The 21352-nt window shown below is 56.0% G+C and overlaps 2 long non-coding RNA genes across 2 annotated transcripts; one reads left to right on the forward strand and one right to left on the reverse strand.

The window, feature by feature from the left end:
* Positions 1-11655: 11655 nt before the first annotated feature.
* On the reverse strand, positions 11656-15281 carry LOC135288262 (uncharacterized). The gene is made up of 5 exons (XR_010351467.1): positions 14420-15281; positions 13277-14334; positions 13135-13176; positions 12707-13040; positions 11656-12629 (listed from the first exon to the last, which is right to left on the reverse strand). It is a non-coding gene; the product is annotated as an uncharacterized LOC135288262 (long non-coding RNA).
* A 1581-nt stretch (positions 15282-16862) lies between these two features.
* Positions 16863-18118, forward strand: LOC135288416 (uncharacterized). Its single transcript, XR_010351536.1, has 3 exons — positions 16863-16952; positions 17486-17609; positions 17802-18118. It is a non-coding gene; the product is annotated as an uncharacterized LOC135288416 (long non-coding RNA).
* Positions 18119-21352: the final 3234 nt, after the last annotated feature.

Genomic DNA, 21352 nt, shown 5'->3' on the forward strand with positions numbered 1-21352 from the left:
CATGCGGAATTTCAGCAGGCAGCCGGCCACTCCGGGCCACCGGGCCCTGGACACGAACGATGCCCTTTCCCCTGAGAAACAAAACTCACCAGGCCAGGTTCCTGATGTCAGTTTGCAGGAGGCACTTGGCACTCTCAAACCAGACACAGTTGCCTGTGGGGGCACCTTGCATCTGGGAGATATCCTGAAGCATGCGGAATTTCAGCAGGCAGCCGGTCACTCCGGGCCACCGGGCCCTGGACACGAACGATGGCCTTTCCCGTGAGAAACAAAACTCACCAGGCCAGGTTCCTGATGTCAGTTTGCAGGAGGCACTTGGCACTGTCAAACCAGACAGAGTTGCCTGTGGGGGCACCTTGCATCTGGGAGATATCCTGAAGCATGCGGAATTTCAGCAGGCAGCCGGCCACTCCGGGCCACCGGGCCCTGGACACGAGCAATGCCCTTTCCCCTGAGAATCAAAACTCACCAGGGCAGGTTCCTGATCTCAGTTTGCAGGAGGCACTTGGCACTGTCAAACCAGACACAGTTGCCTGTGGGGGCACCTTGCATCTGGGAGATATCCTGAAGCATGCGGAATTTCAGCAGGCAGCCGGCCACTCCGGGCCACCGGGCCCTGGACACGAACGATGCCCTTTCCCCTGAGAAACAAAACTCACCAGGCCAGGTTCCTGATGTCAGTTTGCAGGAGGCACTTGGCACTGTCAAACCAGACACAGTTGCCTGTGGGGGCACCTTGCATCTGGGAGATATCCTGAAGCATGCGGAATTTCAGCAGGCAGCCGGCCACTCCGGGCCACCAGGCCCTGGACACGAACGATGCCCTTTCCCCTGAGAAACAAAACTCACCAGGCCAGGTTCCTGATGTCAGTTTGCAGGAGGCACTTGGCACTGTCAAACCAGACACAGTTGCCTGTGGGGGCACCTTGCATCTGGGAGATATCCTGAAGCATGCGGAATTTCAGCAGGCAGCCGGCCACTCCGGGCCACCGGGCCCTGGACACGAACCATGCCCTTTCCCCTGAGAAACAAAACTCACCAGGCCAGGTTCCTGATGTCAGTTTGCAGGAGGCACTTGGCACTGTCAAACCAGACACAGTTGCCTGTGGGGGCACCTTGCATCTGGGAGATATCCTGAAGCATGCGGAATTTCAGCAGGCAGCCGGCCACTCCGGGCCACCGGGCCCTGGACACAAACGATGCCCTTTCCCCTGAGAAACAAAACTCACCAGGCCAGGTTCCTGATGTCAGTTTGCAGGAGGCACTTGGCACTGTCAAACCAGACACAGTTGCCTGTGGGGGCACCTTGCATCTGGGAGATATCCTGAAGCATGCGGAATTTCAGCAGGCAGCCGGCCACTCCGGGCCACCGGGCCCTGGACACGAACGATGCCCTTTCCCCTGAGAAACAAAACTCACCAGGCCAGGTTCCTGATGTCAGTTTGCAGGAGGCACTTGGCACTCTCAAACCAGACACAGTTGCCTGTGGGGGCACCTTGCATCTGGGAGATATCCTGAAGCATGCGGAATTTCAGCAGGCAGCCGGCCACTCCGGGCCACCGGGCCCTGGACACGAACGATGCCCTTTCCCCTGAGAAACAAAACTCACCAGGCCAGGTTCCTGATCTCAGTTTGCAGGAGGCACTTGGCACTGTCAAACCAGACACAGTTGCCTGTGGGGGCACCTTGCATCTGGGAGATATCCTGAAGCATGCGGAATTTCAGCAGGCAGCCGGCCACTCCGGGCCACCAGGCCCTGGACACGAACGATGCCCTTTCCCCTGAGAAACAAAACTCACCAGGCCAGGTTCCTGATGTCAGTTTGCAGGAGGCACTTGGCACTGTCAAACCAGACACAGTTGCCTGTGGGGGCACCTTGCATCTGGGAGATATCCTGAAGCATGCGGAATTTCAGCAGGCAGCCGGCCACTCCGGGCCACCGGGCCCTGGACACGAACGATGCCCTTTCCCCTGAGAAACAAAACTCAGCAGGCCAGGTTCCTGATGTCAGTTTGCAGGAAGCACTTGGCACTGTCAAACCAGACACAGTTGCCTGTGGGGGCACCTTGCATCTGGGAGATATCCTGAAGCATGCGGAATTTCAGCAGGCAGCCGGCCACTCCGGGCCACCGGGCCCTGGACACGAACGATGCCCTTTCCCCTGAGAAACAAAACTCACCAGGCCAGGTTCCTGATGTCAGTTTGCAGGAGGCACTTGGCACTGTCAAACCAGACACAGTTGCCTGTGGGGGCACCTTGCATCTGGGAGATATCCTGAAGCATGCGGAATTTCAGCAGGCAGCCGGCCACTCCGGGCCACCGGGCCCTGGACACGAACGATGCCCTTTCCCCTGAGAAACAAAACTCACCAGGCCAGGTTCCTGATGTCAGTTTGCAGGAGGCACTTGGCACTGTCAAACCAGACACAGTTGCCTGTGGGGGCACCTTGCATCTGGGAGATATCCTGAAGCATGCGGAATTTCAGCAGGCAGCCGGCCACTCCGGGCCACCGGGCCCTGGACACGAACGATGCCATTTCCCCTGAGAAACAAAACTCACCAGGCCAGGTTCCTGATGTCAGTTTGCAGGAGGCACTTGGCACTGTCAAACCAGACACAGTTGCCTGTGGGGGCACCTTGCATCTGGGAGATATCCTGAAGCATGCAGAATTTCAGCAGGCAGCCGGCCACTCCGGGCCACCAGGCCCTGGACACGAACGATGCCCTTTCCCCTGAGAAACAAAACTCACCAGGCCAGGTTCCTGATGTCAGTTTGCAGGAGGCACTTGGCACTGTCAAACCAGACACAGTTGCCTGTGGGGGCACCTTGCATCTGGGAGATATCCTGAAGCATGCGGAATTTCAGCAGGCAGCCGGCCACTCTGGGCCACCGGGCCCTGGACACGAACGATGCCCTTTCCCCTGAGAAACAAAACTCACCAGGCCAGGTTCCTGATGTCAGTTTGCCGGAGGCACTTGGCACTCTCAAACCAGACACAGTTGCCTGTGGGGGCACCTTGCATCTGGGAGATATCCTGAAGCATGCGGAATTTCAGCAGGCAGCCGGCCACTCCGGGCCACCGGGCCCTGGACACGAACGATGCCCTTTCCCTGAGAAACAAAACTCACCAGGCCAGGTTCCTGATGTCAGTTTGCAGGAGGCACTTGGCACTCTCAAACCAGACACAGTTGCCTGTGGGGGCACCTTGCATCTGGGAGATATCCTGAAGCATGCGGAATTTCAGCAGGCAGCCGGCCACTCCGGGTCACCGGGCCCTGGACACGAACGATGCCATTTCCCCTGAGAAACAAAACTCACCAGGCCAGGTTCCTGATCTCAGTTTGCAGGAGGCACTTGGCACTGTCAAACCAGACACAGTTGCCTGTGGGGGCACCTTGCATCTGGGAGATATCCTGAAGCATGCGGAATTTCAGCAGGCAGCCGGCCACTCCGGGCCACCGGGCCCTGGACACGAACGATGGCCTTTCCCCTGAGAAACAAAACTCACCAGGCCAGGTTCCTGATGTCACTTTGCAGGAGGCACTTGGCACTGTCAAACCAGACAGAGTTGCCTGTGGGGGCACCTTGCATCTGGGAGATATCCTGAAGCATGCGGAATTTCAGCAGGCAGCCGGCCACTCCGGGCCACCGGGCCCTGGACACGAACGATGCCCTTTCCCCTGAGAAACAAAACTCACCAGGCCAGGTTCCTGATGTCAGTTTGCAGGAGGCACTTGGCACTGTCAAACCAGACACAGTTGCCTGTGGGGGCACCTTGCATCTGGGAGATATCCTGAAGCATGCGGAATTTCAGCAGGCAGCCGGCCACTCCGGGCCACCGGGCCCTGGACACGAACGATGCCCTTTCCCCTGAGAAACAAAACTCACCAGGCCAGGTTCCTGATGTCAGTTTGCAGGAGGCACTTGGCACTGTCAAACCAGACACAGTTGCCTGTGGGGGCACCTTGCATCTGGGAGATATCCTGAAGCATGCGGAATTTCAGCAGGCAGCCGGCCACTCTGGGCCACCGGGCCCTGGACACGAACGATGCCCTTTCCCCTGAGAAACAAAACTCACCAGGCCAGGTTCCTGATCTCAGTTTGCAGGAGGCACTTGGCACTCTCAAACCAGACACAGTTGCCTGTGGGGGCACCTTGCATCTGGGAGATATCCTGAAGCATGCGGAATTTCAGCAGGCAGCCGGCCACTCCGGGCCACCGGGCCCTGGACACGAACGATGCCCTTTCCCCTGAGAAACAAAACTCACCAGGCCAGGTTCCTGATCTCAGTTTGCAGGAGGCACTTGGCACTCTCAAACCAGACACAGTTGCCTGTGGGGGCACCTTGCATCTGGGAGATATCCTGAAGCATGCGGAATTTCAGCAGGCAGCCGGCCACTCCGGGCCACCGGGCCCTGGACACGAACGATGCCCTTTCCCCTGAGAAACAAAACTCACCAGGCCAGGTTCCTGATGTCAGTTTGCAGGAGGCACTTGGCACTGTCAAACCAGACACAGCTGCCTGTGGGGGCACCTTGCATCTGGGAGATATCCTGAAGCATGCGGAATTTCAGCAGGCAGCCGGCCACTCCGGGCCACCGGGCCCTGGACACGAACGATGCCCTTTCCCCTGAGAAACAAAACTCACCAGGCCAGGTTCCTGATGTCAGTTTGCAGGAGGCACTTGGCACTCTCAAACCAGACACAGTTGCCTGTGGGGGCACCTTGCATCTGGGAGATATCCTGAAGCATGCGGAATTTCAGCAGGCAGCCGGCCACTCCGGGCCACCGGGCCCTGGACACGAACGATGCCCTTTCCCCTGAGAAACAAAACTCACCAGGCCAGGTTCCTGATGTCAGTTTGCAGGAGGCACTTGGCACTGTCAAACCAGACACAGTTGCCTGTGGGGGCACCTTGCATCTGGGAGATATCCTGAAGCATGCGGAATTTCAGCAGGCAGCCGGCCACTCTGGGCCACCGGGCCCTGGACACGAACGATGGCCTTTCCCCTGAGAAACAAAACTCACCAGGCCAGGTTCCTGATCTCAGTTTGCAGGAGGCACTTGGCACTGTCACACCAGACACAGTTGCCTATGGGGGCACCTTGCATCTGGGAGATATCCTGAAGCATGCGGAATTTCAGCAGGCAGCCGGCCACTCTGGGCCACCGGGCCCTGGACACGAACGATGCCCTTTCCCCTGAGAAACAAAACTCACCAGGCCAGGTTCCTGATGTCAGTTTGCAGGAGGCACTTGGCACTCTCAAACCAGACACAGTTGCCTGTGGGGGCACCTTGCATCTGGGAGATATCCTGAAGCATGCGGAATTTCAGCAGGCAGCCGGCCACTCCGGGCCACCGGGCCCTGGACACGAACGATGCCCTTTCCCCTGAGAAACAAAACTCACCAGGCCAGGTTCCTGATGTCAGTTTGCAGGAGGCACTTGGCACTGTCAAACCAGACACAGTTGCCTGTGGGGGCACCTTGCATCTGGGAGATATCCTGAAGCATGCGGAATTTCAGCAGGCAGCCGGCCACTCCGGGCCACCGGGCCCTGGACACGAACCAAGGCCTTTCCCCTGAGAAACAAAACTCACCAGGCCAGGTTCCTGATGTCAGTTTGCAGGAGGCACTTGGCACTGTCAAACCAGACACAGTTGCCTGTGGGGGCACCTTGCATCTGGGAGATATCCTGAAGCATGCGGAATTTCAGCAGGCAGCCGGCCACTCCGAGCCACCGGGCCCTGGACACGAACGATGGCCTTTCCCCTGAGAAACAAAACTCACCAGGCCAGGTTCCTGATGTCAGTTTGCAGGAGGCACTTGGCACTGTCAAACCAGACACAGCTGCCTGTGGGGGCACCTTGCATCTGGGAGATATCCTGAAGCATGCGGAATTTCAGCAGGCAGCCGGCCACTCCGGGCCACCGGGCCCTGGACACGAACGATGCCCTTTCCCCTGAGAAACAAAACTCACCAGGCCAGGTTCCTGATCTCAGTTTGCAGGAGGCACTTGGCACTGTCAAACCAGACACAGTTGCCTGTGGGGGCACCTTGCATCTGGGAGATATCCTGAAGCATGCGGAATTTCAGCAGGCAGCCGGCCACTCCGGGCCACCGGGCCCTGGACACGAACGATGCCCTTTCCCCTGAGAAACAAAACTCACCAGGCCAGGTTCCTGATCTCAGTTTGCAGGAGGCACTTGGCACTGTCAAACCAGACACAGTTGCCTGTGGGGGCACCTTGCATCTGGGAGATATCCTGAAGCATGCGGAATTTCAGCAGGCAGCCGGCCACTCCGGGCCACCAGGCCCTGGACACGAACGATGCCCTTTCCCCTGAGAAACAAAACTCACCAGGCCAGGTTCCTGATGTCAGTTTGCAGGAGGCACTTGGCACTATCAAACCAGACACAGTTGCCTGTGGGGGCACCTTGCATCTGGGAGATATCCTGAAGCATGCGGAATTTCAGGAGGCAGCCGGCCACTCCGGGCCACCGGGCCCTGGACACGAACGATGGCCTTTCCCCTGAGAAACAAAACTCACCAGGCCAGGTTCCTGATGTCAGTTTGCAGGAGGCACTTGGCACTGTCAAACCAGACACAGTTGCCTGTGGGGGCACCTTGCATCTGGGAGATATCCTGAAGCATGCGGAATTTCAGCAGGCAGCCGGCCACTCCGGGCCACCGGGCCCTGGACACGAACGATGCCCTTTCCCCTGAGAAACAAAACTCACCAGGCCAGGTTCCTGATGTCAGTTTGCAGGAGGCACGTGGCACTGTCAAACCAGACACAGTTGCCTGTGGGGGCACCTTGCATCTGGGAGATATCCTGAAGCATGCGGAATTTCAGCAGGCAGCCGGCCACTCCGGGCCACCGGGCCCTGGACACGAACGATGCCATTTCCCCTGAGAAACAAAACTCACCAGGCCAGGTTCCTGATGTCAGTTTGCAGGAGGCACTTGGCACTGTCAAACCAGACACAGTTGCCTGTGGGGGCACCTTGCATCTGGGAGATATCCTGAAGCATGCGGAATTTCAGCAGGCAGCCGGCCACTCCGGGCCACCGGGCCCTGGACACGAACGATGCCATTTCCCCTGAGAAACAAAACTCACCAGGCCAGGTTCCTGATGTCAGTTTGCAGGAGGCACTTGGCACTGTCAAACCAGACACAGTTGCCTGTGGGGGCACCTTGCATCTGGGAGATATCCTGAAGCATGCGGAATTTCAGCAGGCAGCCGGCCACTCCGGGCCACCGGGCCCTGGACACGAACGATGCCATTTCCCCTGAGAAACAAAACTCACCAGGCCAGGTTCCTGATGTCAGTTTGCAGGAGGCACTTGGCACTGTCAAACCAGACACAGTTGCCTGTGGGGGCACCTTGCATCTGGGAGATATCCTGAAGCATGCGGAATTTCAGCAGGCAGCCGGCCACTCCGGGCCACCGGGCCCTGGACACGAACTATGCCCTTTCCCCTGAGAAACAAAACTCACCAGGCCAGGTTCCTGACGTCAGTTTGCAGGAGGCACTTGGCACTGTCAAACCAGACACAGTTGCCTGTGGGGGCACCTTGCATCTGGGAGATATCCTGAAGCATGCGGAATTTCAGCAGGCAGCCGGCCACTCCGGGCCACCGGGCCCTGGACACGAACGATGGCCTTTCCCCTGAGAAACAAAACTCACCAGGCCAGGTTCCTGATGTCAGTTTGCAGGAGGCACATGGCACTGTCAAACCAGACACAGTTGCCTGTGGGGGCACCTTGCATCTGGGAGATATCCTGAAGCATGCGGAATTTCAGCAGGCAGCCGGCCACTCCGGGCCACCGGGCCCTGGACACGAACGATGCCCTTTCCCCTGAGAAACAAAACTCACCAGGCCAGGTTCCTGATTTCAGTTTGCAGGAGGCACTTGGCACTCTCAAACCAGACACAGTTGCCTGTGGGGGCACCTTGCATCTGGGAGATATCCTGAAGCATGCGGAATTTCAGCAGGCAGCCGGCCACTCCGGGCCACCGGGCCCTGGACACGAACGATGCCCTTTCCCCTGAGAAACAAAACTCACCAGGCCAGGTTCCTGATCTCAGTTTGCAGGAGGCACTTGGCACTGTCAAACCAGACACAGTTGCCTGTGGGGGCACCTTGCATCTGGGAGATATCCTGAAGCATGCGGAATTTCAGCAGGCAGCCGGCCACTCCGGGCCACCGGGCCCTGGACACGAACGATGCCCTTTCCCCTGAGAAACAAAACTCACCAGGCCAGGTTCCTGATGTCACTTTGCAGGAGGCACTTGGCACTGTCAAACCAGACACAGTTGCCTGTGGGGGCACCTTGCATCTGGGAGATATCCTGAAGCATGCGGAATTTCAGCAGGCAGCCGGCCACTCCGGGCCACCGGGCCCTGGACACGAACGATGCCCTTTCCCCTGAGAAACAAAACTCACCAGGCCAGGTTCCTGATCTCAGTTTGCAGGAGGCACTTGGCACTGTCAAACCAGACACAGTTGCCTGTGGGGGCACCTTGCATCTGGGAGATATCCTGAAGCATGCGGAATTTCAGCAGGCAGCCGGCCACTCCGGGCCACCGGGCCCTGGACACGAACGATGCCCTTTCCCCTGAGAAACAAAACTCACCAGGCCAGGTTCCTGATGTCAGTTTGCAGGAGGCACTTGGCACTGTCAAACCAGACACAGCTGCCTGTGGGGGCACCTTGCATCTGGGAGATATTCTGAAGCATGCGGAATTTCAGCAGGCAGCCGGCCACTCTGGGCCACCGGGCCCTGGACACGAACGATGCCATTTCCCCTGAGAAACAAAACTCACCAGGCCAGGTTCCTGATGTCAGTTTGCAGGAGGCACTTGGCACTCTCAAACCAGACACAGCTGCCTGTGGGGGCACCTTGCATCTGGGAGATATCCTGAAGCATGCGGAATTTCAGCAGGCAGCCGGCCACTCCGGGCCACCGGGCCCTGGGCACGAACGATGCCCTTTCCCCTGAGAAACAAAACTCACCAGGCCAGGTTCCTGATGTCAGTTTGCAGGAGGCACTTGGCACTGTCAAACCAGACACAGTTGCCTGTGGGGGCACCTTGCATCTGGGAGATATCCTGAAGCATGCGGAATTTCAGCAGGCAGCCGGCCACTCCGGGCCACTGGGCCCTGGACACAAACGATGCCCTTTCCCCTGAGAAACAAAACTGACCAGGCCAGGTTCCTGATGTCAGTTTGCAGGAGGCACTTGGCACTGTCAAACCAGACACAGTTGCCTGTGGGGGCACCTTGCATCTGGGAGATATCCTGAAGCATGCGGAATTTCAGCAGGCAGCCGGCCACTCCGGGCCACCGGGCCCTGGACACGAACGATGCCCTTTGCCCTGAGAAACAAAACTCACCAGGCCAGGTTCCTGATGTCAGTTTGCAGGAGGCACTTGGCACTCTCAAACCAGACACAGTTGCCTGTGGGGGCACCTTGCATCTGGGAGATATCCTGAAGCATGCGGAATTTCAGCAGGCAGCCGGCCACTCCGGGCCACCGGGCCCTGGACACGAACGATGCCCTTTCCCCTGAGAAACAAAACTCACCAGGCCAGGTTCCTGATGTCCGTTTGCAGGAGGCACTTGGCACTGTCAAACCAGACACAGTTGCCTGTGGGGGCACCTTGCATCTGGGAGATATCCTGAAGCATGCGGAATTTCAGCAGGCAGCCGGCCACTCCGGGCCACCGGGCCCTGGACACGAACGATGCCCTTTCCCCTGAGAAACAAAACTCACCAGGCCAGGTTCCTGATGTCAGTTTGCAGGAGGCACTTGGCACTGTCAAACCAGACACAGTTGCCTGTGGGGGCACCTTGCATCTGGGAGATATCCTGAAGCATGCGGAATTTCAGCAGGCAGCCGGCCACTCCGGGCCACCGGGCCCTGGACACGAACGATGCCCTTTCCCCTGAGAAACAAAACTCACCAGGCCAGGTTCCTGATCTCAGTTTGCAGGAGGCACTTGGCACTGTCAAACCAGACACAGTTGCCTGTGGGGGCACCTTGCATCTGGGAGATATCCTGAAGCATGCGGAATTTCAGCAGGCAGCCGGCCACTCCGGGCCACCGGGCCCTGGACACGAACGATGCCCTTTCCCCTGAGAAACAAAACTCACCAGGCCAGGTTCCTGATGTCAGTTTGCAGGAGGCACTTGGCACTGTCAAAGCAGACACAGTTGCCTGTGGGGGCACCTTGCATCTGGGAGATATCCTGAAGCATGCGGAATTTCAGCAGGCAGCCGGCCACTCCGGGCCACCGGGCCCTGGACACGAACGATGCCCTTTCCCCTGAGAAACAAAACTCACCAGGCCAGGTTCCTGATGTCAGTTTGCAGGAGGCACTTGGCACTGTCAAACCAGACACAGTTGCCTGTGGGGGCACCTTGCATCTGGGAGATATCCTGAAGCATGCGGAATTTCAGCAGGCAGCCGGCCACTCCGGGCCACCGGGCCCTGGACACGAACGATGCCCTTTCCCCTGAGAAACAAAACTCACCAGGCCAGGTGCCTGATGTCAGTTTGCAGGAGGCACTTGGCACTGTCAAACCAGACACAGTTGCCTGTGGGGGCACCTTGCATCTGGGAGATATCCTGAAGCATGCGGAATTTCAGCAGGCAGCCGGCCACTCCGGGCCACCGGGCCCTGGACACGAACGATGCCCTTTCCCCTGAGAAACAAAACTCACCAGGCCAGGTTCCTGATGTCAGTTTGCAGGAGGCACTTGGCACTGTCAAACCAGACACAGTTGCCTGTGGGGCACCTTGCATCTGGGAGATATCCTGAAGCATGCGGAATTTCAGCAGGCAGCCGGCCACTCCGGGCCACCGGGCCCTGGACACGAACGATGCCCTTTCCCCTGAGAAACAAAACTCACCAGGCCAGGTTCCTGATGTCAGTTTGCAGGAGGCACTTGGCACTGTCAAACCAGACACAGTTGCCTGTGGGGGCACCTTGCATCTGGGAGATATCCTCAAGCATGCGGAATTTCAGCAGGCAGCCGGCCACTCCGGGCCACCGGGCCCTGGACAAGAACGATGCCCTTTCCCCTGAGAAACAAAACTCACCAGGCCAGGTTCCTGATCTCAGTTTGCAGGAGGCACTTGGCACTGTCAAACCAGACACAGTTGCCTGTGGGGGCACCTTGCATCTGGGAGATATCCTGAAGCATGCGGAATTTCAGCAGGCAGCCGGCCACTCCGGGCCACCGGGCCCTGGACACGAATGATGCCCTTTCCCCTGAGAAACAAAACTCACCAGGCCAGGTTCCTGATGTCAGTTTGCAGGAGGCACTTGGCACTCTCAAACCAGACACAGCTGTCTGGGGGGGCACTTTGCATCTGGGAGATATCTTGATCCGTGCGGAATTTCAGCAGGCAGCCGGCGACTCCGGGCCACCGGGCCCTGGACACGAACGATGCCCTTTCCCCTGAGAAACAAAACTCACCAGGCCAGGTTCCTGATGTCAGTTTGCAGGAGGCACTTGGCACTGTCAAACCAGACATAGCAGTGTGTGGGGGCACCTTGCATCTGGGTGGTATCCTGACCCGTGCGGAATTTCAGCAGGCAGCCGGCCACTCCGGGCCACCGGGCCCTGGACACGAATGATGGCCTTTCCTCTGAGATATTTCCAAACATCTTGTGCCAATCTACAAATCCTATCTGGAATCCAACGACACCCCACACTACAAATTGCAAGCCCCCAGGATTTGTCCTATCGTGCCAGGCTATGCGGCAGGGCAGAGCAGCTCTGGCACAAATATGTGCAGACACCCGTGACACAGGACAGGACGTGACAAACAAAGGGGATACAACAGGACCAGAAATCACTTGGTAAGAAGAATGACTGCAAGGACTGACAGAATCCGAAATGAAATGACTGAGGTGAGACCGATGGTGAGCCGATGAGGCTCAGAGAACCCTGGAGGACGAAGATGCTAACTGAATCTTTTCTTCAAAGAACTGCAAAGATGGATGCCTGTGAATGCTGCGGTCAGAATCCTCTACGTATCCTCACGTTCTTACAACTCCTAATCTTCAATAATGGATCCGTGTGAGGCACAGCTGTCTGTACGGCTCGGAACAAGACCTTCAAAGACATCAGACTGGATGCTCCTAATGAGAAATGCAATTCCGATGCCTGTCTGAGCTCCTGAGTCAAAAGTCCTATGGCACTGGTGCCAGACCAAGGAACGCAGGGTCACAGATGCTAAGAATGATGCCGGGGTTTCTGATAGGCCACTCAAAGGGCTAAGGTAAAAGATGTGCAACATGAGACATACAAACAACACAAGGCACGACTCACAAGTGACATGCTACACACCGGAACTGCTCTGCCCTGCGCACGTCAGCGCTGGGATCAAAAGTGACGCTTTCCCTTTATGTGGCCTAAGGGGACACTTCTTGGATATCCTCATCCGCAAAGCTGACTCAAAAACCCCTCCCTGTGAGTTCCAACCCAGCACCCCACTACCATGCCCTCTCTGGGTCATAGCCCTCGACTTATCTGCGGATGATGGTCTGGGTCAGGTGCCAAAGAAGGCTGCCTGGGAAGTTCCTGCTGTCACCGGGCCGTTGTCTCTTAGTCAGCTGCATTCAAGAAAACCGAGCATCAGTGCCTGATCTTGGCAGCGCATCGGCCAAAACCCAACAATTCTGTTACTCACCGTTCTCCTAGCAATGCCTGGGTCTCTTATGAATGCCGCACGCTTCGGCTGCACTCAGAGGCTGACACCATCGTCGCAAGGTTCGCCTCGGTTGAGAGGAGAAAAGGTGATGTGGCATTGCTGGAACCAGAGTGGACCCCCGCTCCTCCTCCCTATTCCCGACTCAGCACAACTCCTCAGGCATTGCCAAAGGCCACCCGGAATACTCCTTTAAATAGAAAAGGCAGAGGCTTCATCACCGAGTCCAGTAATACTTCCACAGATCTCTAAAGAGCAACGATCACAGTCCATTGGCCAGTGTGTGACAGAGTCACGTATACTCCAAATGGATTGCCTAAAGCACACAAATGAGAATGCATGCTTAGAGTTGCACCAGAAATGGAGATTTCAGCAGTAACAACAACTTCTGTCCACTAGTCACTGCTCACTTTGCCCACTTTGCCTTGGCTGCTGCTAGATGGCTTTACTTCCTAAAAATAAAGAAAAACAACAATGCTGTAACACAGTCACCATTTACACTCCCCCTGCACAGACAAACAGGGACTGACCTGCTCGGGGCAACCCACTCACCTGGGATGGGGTGCTCTGCCATGGATTTTATCCATCTGCATCTGAAAGAAAGTCAGGACAAAGGTCTATCGGCTGCAGGATAACTTCACACCTCCAAACATCTTGTGCCCATCTACAAATCCTATCTGGAATCCAACGACACCCCACACTACAAATTTCAAGCCCCCAGGATTTGTCCTGTCACACCAGGCTATGCTGCAGGGCAGAGCAGCTCCAGCACAAATATGTGCAGACACCCGTGACACAGGACAGGACGTGACAAACAATGGGGACACAACAGGGACAGAAATCTCTTGGCAAGAAGAATGACTGCAAGGACCGAGAGATTGCAAAATGAGAGGACTGAGGTGAGACCAACAGCGAGCTGATGAGGCTCACAGAACCCTGGAGGAAGAAGATGCTAACTGATTGATTTATTGCAAGAACTGCAAAGATGGATGCCCAAGAATCGTACGGTCAGAATCCTCTACCTATCCTTGCTTCCTTACAAGTCCGAATACGCAATAATGGATCCTTGTGGGCTGCAGCTGTCCCTTCAGCTCAGAACAAGACCTTCAAAGATATCTGACCCGAAGCTCCTAAAGAGAGATGCGCTTCTCATGCCTATCAGAGAGCCTGAGACAAAAGTCCTATGGCATTGGTGCCAGGCCAAGAAATGCAGAGATGACAGATGCCAAGAATGATGCCAGGGTTTCTGACAGGCCACTCAAAGGGCTACGGTAAAAGACATGAGATACCCAAACAACACATAATGCACAATAGACAAGTGACACAATACACACCGGGACTGCTCTGCCCTGCTGACCACAGCACTGGGATCAAAAGTGACACTTGGCTTTTGTGTGGCCGTAAGATGACTTTTCCTGGATAGCCTCATCTCCAAGCATGACTCAAAAATCCGTCCCAGGGAGTCCTGATGCAGCAGCCCCCTTCCATCCCCTCTGAGTCATAGCCCTCGACTTATCTCTTGGCTGTCCAGGAATGAGAATCCACATCGGGTGCAAAGGAAGGCCACCAGGCTGTCTGGGAGGTTCCTGCTGTCACTGGGCTGTCGTCTCCTAGTATGTCAGGATAAAGAAAACCAGACATCAGTGCGTCATCTTAGCAGCACATCGACCAAAACCCAACAAGTCTGCTACTCACCGCCTCCTAAGAGTGACCGGCTCCTCAGGCCGCACGCTTCGGCCGAACTCCGAGACTGACGCCGTCGTCTCAGAGGAGACGAGGTGATGTAGCACAGCTGAGAACTGAGCGGACCCCGGCTCCTCCTCAATACCTCCCCGACTCACCACAACTCCTTGGTCATTCCTGAGGGCTACTCAGAAGCAACCTTTAAATAGAAAATTTTAAGGCTTCATCACAGGGTCCTGCAATACCTCCACAGGGCTCACAAGAGCAGCAAACCTAGTCCCAGGAATTTCCAACCCACTACTCTCCTATCATCCCATCTCCAGGCTGTGGCCCCAACTTATCTTTTGGATGACCGGTGATGTGAGTCCATGCTGGACCTGAAATGAGTATGCCATAGAGCACCTCTGCCACGATTGCCTGTTAACCTCTCAGTCAGCTGCAATAAAGTAAACCAAAAACAACATATGAGCTTTGTGTTATATGGGCCAACTCCCAGCAAGTCGGCTACTTGTCCTCTCCTGAGTGTGCCTAGGTCCTTGAGTCTCTGGCTTCATACTGAGTCCAAGGGTGTTATTGTGAGTGGCACCTGGGTTAGAGAGAGAAAGTTACATAGCATTTCTCTGACTGCAGTGGATCAGCTTGTGTGCTGTAGACACTGTTTCTCACCCTGCTGCCCTCAAAACCACCCGCAATAACTCCTAAACAGAGTCATTAAAAGCTCTTCACCCTCCCTCTCCTAATCACAATGCTTAACTCATTTGAAGCCTCAATCTCAAATATCATCTTGGACACAGAGCAAATCCCTTTTGTGATATTAGGAATCTGCTGAAAAAAGTACTCCACTTGACACAATCTGGAATTTCAGAAAGTTGCATTCCTCCTAAAAAAAAACAAAAAACAAAAAAAAAAAAAAAAAAAAAAACAAAAAAACCCAAGAACAAAAGCAGAAATTACAAAAGCACCTTACCACTCCTGAACCCACAATCCAAAAATAATGAACTTAAATACTCTTTATGCTCCATGCTGTTTTCCTCACAGTAACTTCAAAGCTCCTGTTGCTTTACATACCCAAAAGCACCTGCTGAAAACAAGCTGATATAAGCTGAGAGAGCTCTTACCTTAGCAGATCCCAGAGAGAGAATGAAGCCCCTTAGCAAAGGCTGGGGTTAATATACCCCTGATGGGCCCCGCCTCTCGTTACCACAGCACCTGGGAAGAGGGAGGGGCAAATCCCACCAGGTATAAAAGCCCTCAAAGCAGCTGCAGCTGTTTGGCTCCACTCACCTGAATTTGAGAGGGGTAAGGGGCTTGTTGTAGGAGAAAACTCTTCAGAGAAATGACAGTGTTTTCTTTTTGCTACAACTGTTTGGACTAAAAGGGCAGACGCTGGTAAGAAATAAAACTTTGTGTTTAGGTTGCATGATTAGATAAATTGCATAATTTGTTGTTAACTTACATAATTATTTCTTGGTGAGTACTGAGCGGAGCTTCAAGTGTGACTAACTAAGGTAGAGAACAGTACTAATTATATGAACGATCTCACTCTCCTTGGGGCCTTGAATTAGGGCTATCTATATCATAAAGAAAAAATAGAAAAATAATAGTCTCCTAGCATTAGGGCTACCCAGGTACCAGCCTGGCCCTTCTCTGAGATACTTGGTCCTAGAGAGTGGAAAGAAATGCCCTGAAATGCAAATTTAAACCTTTAAAATTCTGAAAAAGGCAGAACTTCCTTCAAGTGAACCTGTTTAAAATTAGAAAATGGGACAATTGCTTCCACTGAAACTGATACAATGGCAAATAAATGCCCAGGTTCCGGGTGTTAATTTGTAGGAGGCACTTGGCACTGTCAAAGCAGCCAGTGTTTGTAGGGGGGGGGGGCATCTTACGTCTGGGTGGAATCCTGTGCTGTGCGGCACTTCAGCAGACAGTCGGCCACTCAGGGCCAAAGGCAGCTGAACAGCAATGCTGGGCTTTTCCCTGAGAAACAAAACTCACCAGCCCGGGTTCCTTGTTTCACTTTGGCACTCTAAGGCTGACTACAGTTTTATTTGGCTGCTACATTTGTCTGGGAGATTTGGGGTGCCTTCTCCTCCCCTCAGCCTTCTTCTGCCGTGTCCCCTTCTTCTCCCGGCACTCCTCGGCGAATTTCCCGCCCTGCCCCGTCCCTCTCCCTGCCCCTCTCCCCCCTTCCCTAGCGTCGTTCTTCTCCTCTCCCTCTCCCGCCCCTGTCCCGTCTCTCACCCTCTCCCCTCCCGCCCTGTCCCGTCCCTCTCCCCCCCTTCCCTAGCGCCGTTCTTCTCCTCTCCCCCTCCCGCCCCTGTCCCGTCTCTCACCCTCTCCCCTCCCGCCCTGCCGCGTTCCCTCTTTCCCCCCACCCCGCAACACGCCGCTCTTTTCCCCTCCGGCCCATGCCCAGCTCTCTCCCCGCCCTTCTCCCGTCCCCGGCCCTGCCCCTCACTCCACGAGGCATCCAGCGGCTCGTGGGAGCTGGAAGGCGGGGACAGTGCGGCCCTGGCAGCAGGTCAGCACCCAAATAAAACAGGTAGGGACAACGTCTGTGGGCTGCGGGGTGTCACCAGGGGCTGCGGGCTGAGGGGAGGGGGCTGGAGGGTGGCACAGAGCATGGGGGCAGCTGAGAGGGAGAAGGGGCCTTTAGGAGCAAAGGGGTGGCTCCAGGGTGGCACAGAGACTCTGAGAGGCTGCAGTGGGGAACTCGGGGGTGACACAAAGAGGCTGAGGGGCAGGGGGTGCCTCGAGGGGCAAAGTGGGGGGTGCCTGAGCGTGAGAGGTGAAGCAGCCCTCACACCAGCCCTAACGTCACCCTAAAAACCACCCCTACCTGGGTGGAGAGTGCTCGGTGGAGGTTAGGGGGCTAAGGGACAATGTCGGGGGGTTAGGGTGACACACAGACGTGTGGGTGGGGGGGCCTTGACAGGTGGAGAGCTGCCACTGAGGGTTCGGGGTGCAAAGGACACAGGGTACCAGGTAGGGTTAGGGCACAGGTGCAGCACCTCTCACCCCAGCCCTAGCCTCACCCTAACCAGCCCCCCAAAGAACAGCCTTTTCCCCCAACAGCAGCACAACCCAGCAACCCTAAGAGCGAGAGCAGACAGGAATCCTCCTGCTGGCACAAGACTACAACCCTCACAGCAGGACAAGGACAGAACCCTCAGAAGACAACAAGACCCACTGCAAAAAGGTAGGGAAGACATCAGAGGGTTTGAGAGCAACAGCTGGGCCATGGAGGCTGAGCTGGTTTTTCTCAAGGTTTTTCCACAACTTCTAAGGATATGTAAGGGATTCTAGAAGGCTTCTCAGTACATTCTGGGCATTTTAGGGTATTCTAAGGAGGTTATAAGGGCTATATCAGGGGTTTTTGGAACACTTTCAGGGTGAGAATCAGAAGGGATACTCCCTGAAAATGCAGAGTTTTAAAACTGCAGTGGAATACATTTAAAAAGGGCCTGAGGTCACAGAGTGAATTGGGAAAAAAAGTGAGGGTCTAAAGACGGTAAGTTCCAGGCCAAATGGAGTCATTGTGGCTAGCACCAGATGTGGACACCTGTGTAGGAGAGGAATCCTGCACTATAGAAATGAACAGCCCAAAAGAACCTACATACAACCTGACACTATGAACCTTGCCTGGTGAGTTTTGTTTCTCAGGGAAAAGGCCATCGTTCATGTCCACGGCCGGGAGTGCCCGGCTGCCTGCTGAAATTCCGAACGGATCAGGATACCTCCCAGATACAAGGTGCCCCCACAGGTAACTGTGTCTGGTTTGACAGTGCCAAGTGCCTCCTGCAAACTGACATCAGGAACCTGGCCTGGTGAGCTTTGTTTCTCAGGGGAAAGGGCATCGTTCGTGTCCAGGGCCCGGTGGCCCGGAGTGGCCGGCTGCCTGCTGAAATTCCGCATGCTTCAGGATATCTCCCAGATGCAAGGTGCCCCCACAGGCAACTGTGTCTGGTTTGACAGTGCCAAGTGCCTCCTGCAAACTGACATCAGGAACCTGGCCTGGTGAGTTTTGTTTCTCAGGGGAAAGGGCATGGTTCGTGTCCAGGGCCCGGTGGCCCGGAGTGGCCGGCTGCCTGCTGAAATTCCGCATGCTTCAGGATATCTCCCAGATGCAAGGTGCCCCCACAGGCAACTGTGTCTGGTTTGAGAGTGCCAAGTGCCTCCTGCAAACTGACATCAGGAACCTGGCCTGGTGAGTTTTGTTTCTCAGGGGAAAGGGCATGGTTCGTGTCCAGGGCCCGGTGGCCCGGAGTGGCCGGCTGCCTGCTGAAATTCCGCATGCTTGAGGATATCTCCCAGATGCAAGGTGCCCCCACAGGCAACTGTGTCTGGTTTGAGAGTGCCAAGTGCCTCCTGCAAACTGACATCAGGAACCTGGCCTGGTGAGTTTTGTTTCTCAGGGGAAAGGGCATCGTTCGTGTCCAGGGCCCGGTGGCCCGGAGTGGCCGGCTGCCTGCTGAAATTCCGCATGCTTCAGGATATCTCCCAGATGCAAGGTGCCCCCACAGGCAACTGTGTCTGGTTTGAGAGTGCCAAGTGCCTCCTGCAAACTGACATCAGGAACCTGGCCTGGTGAGTTTTGTTTCTCAGGGGAAAGGCCTTGGTTCGTGTCCAGGGCCCGGTGGCCCGGAGTGGCCGGCTGCCTGCTGAAATTCCGCATGCTTCAGGATATCTCCCAGATGCAAGGTGCCCCCACAGGCAACTGTGTCTGGTTTGACAGTGCCAAGTGCCTCCTGCAAACTGACATCAGGAACCTGGCCTGGTGAGTTTTGTTTCTCAGGGGAAAGGCCATGGTTCGTGTCCAGGGCCCGGTGGCCCGGAGTGGCCGGCTGCGTGCTGAAATTCCGCATGCTTCAGGATATCTCCCAGATGCTAGGTGCCCCCACAGGCAACTGTGTCTGGTTTGACAGTGCCAAGTGCCTCCTGCAAACTGACATCAGGAACCTGGCCTGGTGAGTTTTGTTTCTCAGGGGAAAGGCCATGGTTCGTGTCCAGGGCCCGGTGGCCCGGAGTGGCCGGCTGCCTGCTGAAATTCCGCATGCTTCAGGATATCTCCCAGATGCAAGGTGCCCCCACAGGCAACTGTGTCTGGTTTGAGAGTGCCAAGTGCCTCCTGCAAACTGACATCAGGAACCTGGCCTGGTGAGTTTTGTTTCTCAGGGGAAAGGGCATCGTTCGTGTCCAGGGCCCGGTGGCCCAGAGTGGCCGGCTGCCTGCTGAAATTCCGCATGCTTCAGGATATCTCCCAGATGCAAGGTGCCCCCACAGGCAACTGTGTCTGGTTTGAGAGTGCCAAGTGCCTCCTGCAAACTGACATCAGGAACCTGGCCTGGTGAGTTTTGTTTCTCAGGGGAAAGGCCTTGGTTCGTGTCCAGGGCCCGGTGGCCCGGAGTGGCCGGCTGCCTGCTGAAATTCCGCATGCTTCAGGATATCTCCCAGATGCAAGGTGCCCCCACAGGCAACTGTGTCTGGTTTGAGAGTGCCAAGTGCCTCCTGCAAACTGACATCAGGAACCTGGCCTGGTGAGTTTTGTTTCTCAGGGGAAAGGGCATCGTTCGTGTCCAGGGCCCGGTGGCCCGGAGTGGCCGGCTGCCTGCTGAAATTCCGCATGCTTCAGGATATCTCCCAGATGCAAGGTGCCCCCACAGGCAACTGTGTCTGCTTTGACAGTGCCAAGTGCCTCCTGCAAACTGACATCAGGAACCTGGCCTGGTGAGTTTTGTTTCTCAGGGAAAGGGCATCGTTTGTGTCCAGGGCCCGGTGGCCCGGAGTGGCCGGCTGCCTGCTGAAATTCCGCATGGTTCAGGATATCTCCCAGATGCAAGGTGCCCCCACAGGCAACTGTGTCTGGTTTGAGAGTGCCAAGTGTCTCCTGCAAACTGACATCAGGAACCTGGCCTGGTGAGTTTTGTTTCTCAGGGGAAAGGGCATGGTTCGTGTCCAGGGCCCGGTGGCCCGGAGTGGCCGGCTGCCTGCTGAAATTCCGCATGCTTCAGGATATCTCCCAGATGCAAGGTGCCCCCACAGGCAACTGTGTCTGGTTTGACAGTGCCAAGTGCCTCCTGCAAACTGACATCAGGAACCTGGCCTGGTGAGTTTTGTTTCTCAGGGGAAAGGGCATGGTTCGTGTCCAGGGCCCGGTGGCCCGGAGTGGCCGGCTGCCTGCTGAAATTCCGCATGCTTCAGGATATCTCCCAGATGCAAGGTGCCCCCACAGGCAACTGTGTCTGGTTTGACAGTGCCAAGTGCCTCCTGCAAACTGACATCAGGAACCTGGCCTGGTGAGTTTTTTTTCTCAGGGGAAAGGGCATCGTTTGTGTCCAGGGCCCGGTGGCCCGGAGTGACCGGCTGCCTGCTGAAATTCCGCATGGTTCAGGATATCTCCCAGATGCAAGGTGCCCCCACAGGCAACTGTGTCTGGTTTGAGAGTGCCAAGTGCCTCCTGCAAACTGACATCAGGAACCTGGCCTGGTGAGTTTTGTTTCTCAGGGGAAAGGGCATCGTTCGTGTCCAGGGCCCCGTGGCCCGGAGTGGCCGGCTGCCTGCTGAAATTCCGCATGCTTCAGGATATCTCCCAGATGCAAGGTGCCCCCACAGGCAACTGTGTCTGGTTTGAGAGTGCCAAGTGCCTCCTGCAAACTGACATCAGGAACCTGGCCTGGTGAGTTTTGTTTCTCAGGGGAAAGGGCATCGTTCGTGTCCAGGGCCCGGTGGCCCGGAGTGGCCGGCTGCCTGCTGAAATTCCGCATGCTTCAGGATATCTCCCAGATGCAAGGTGCCCCCACAGGCAACTGTGTCTGGTTTGACAGTGCCAAGTGCCTCCTGCAAACTGACATCAGGAACCTGGCCTGGTGAGTTTTGTTTCTCAGGGGAAAGGGCATGGTTCGTGTCCAGGGCCCGGTGGCCCGGAGTGGCCGGCTGCCTGCT

Source organism: Passer domesticus, chromosome 32, assembly GCF_036417665.1.
Source record: "Passer domesticus isolate bPasDom1 chromosome 32, bPasDom1.hap1, whole genome shotgun sequence".
Lineage (NCBI taxonomy): Eukaryota > Metazoa > Chordata > Aves > Passeriformes > Passeridae > Passer > Passer domesticus.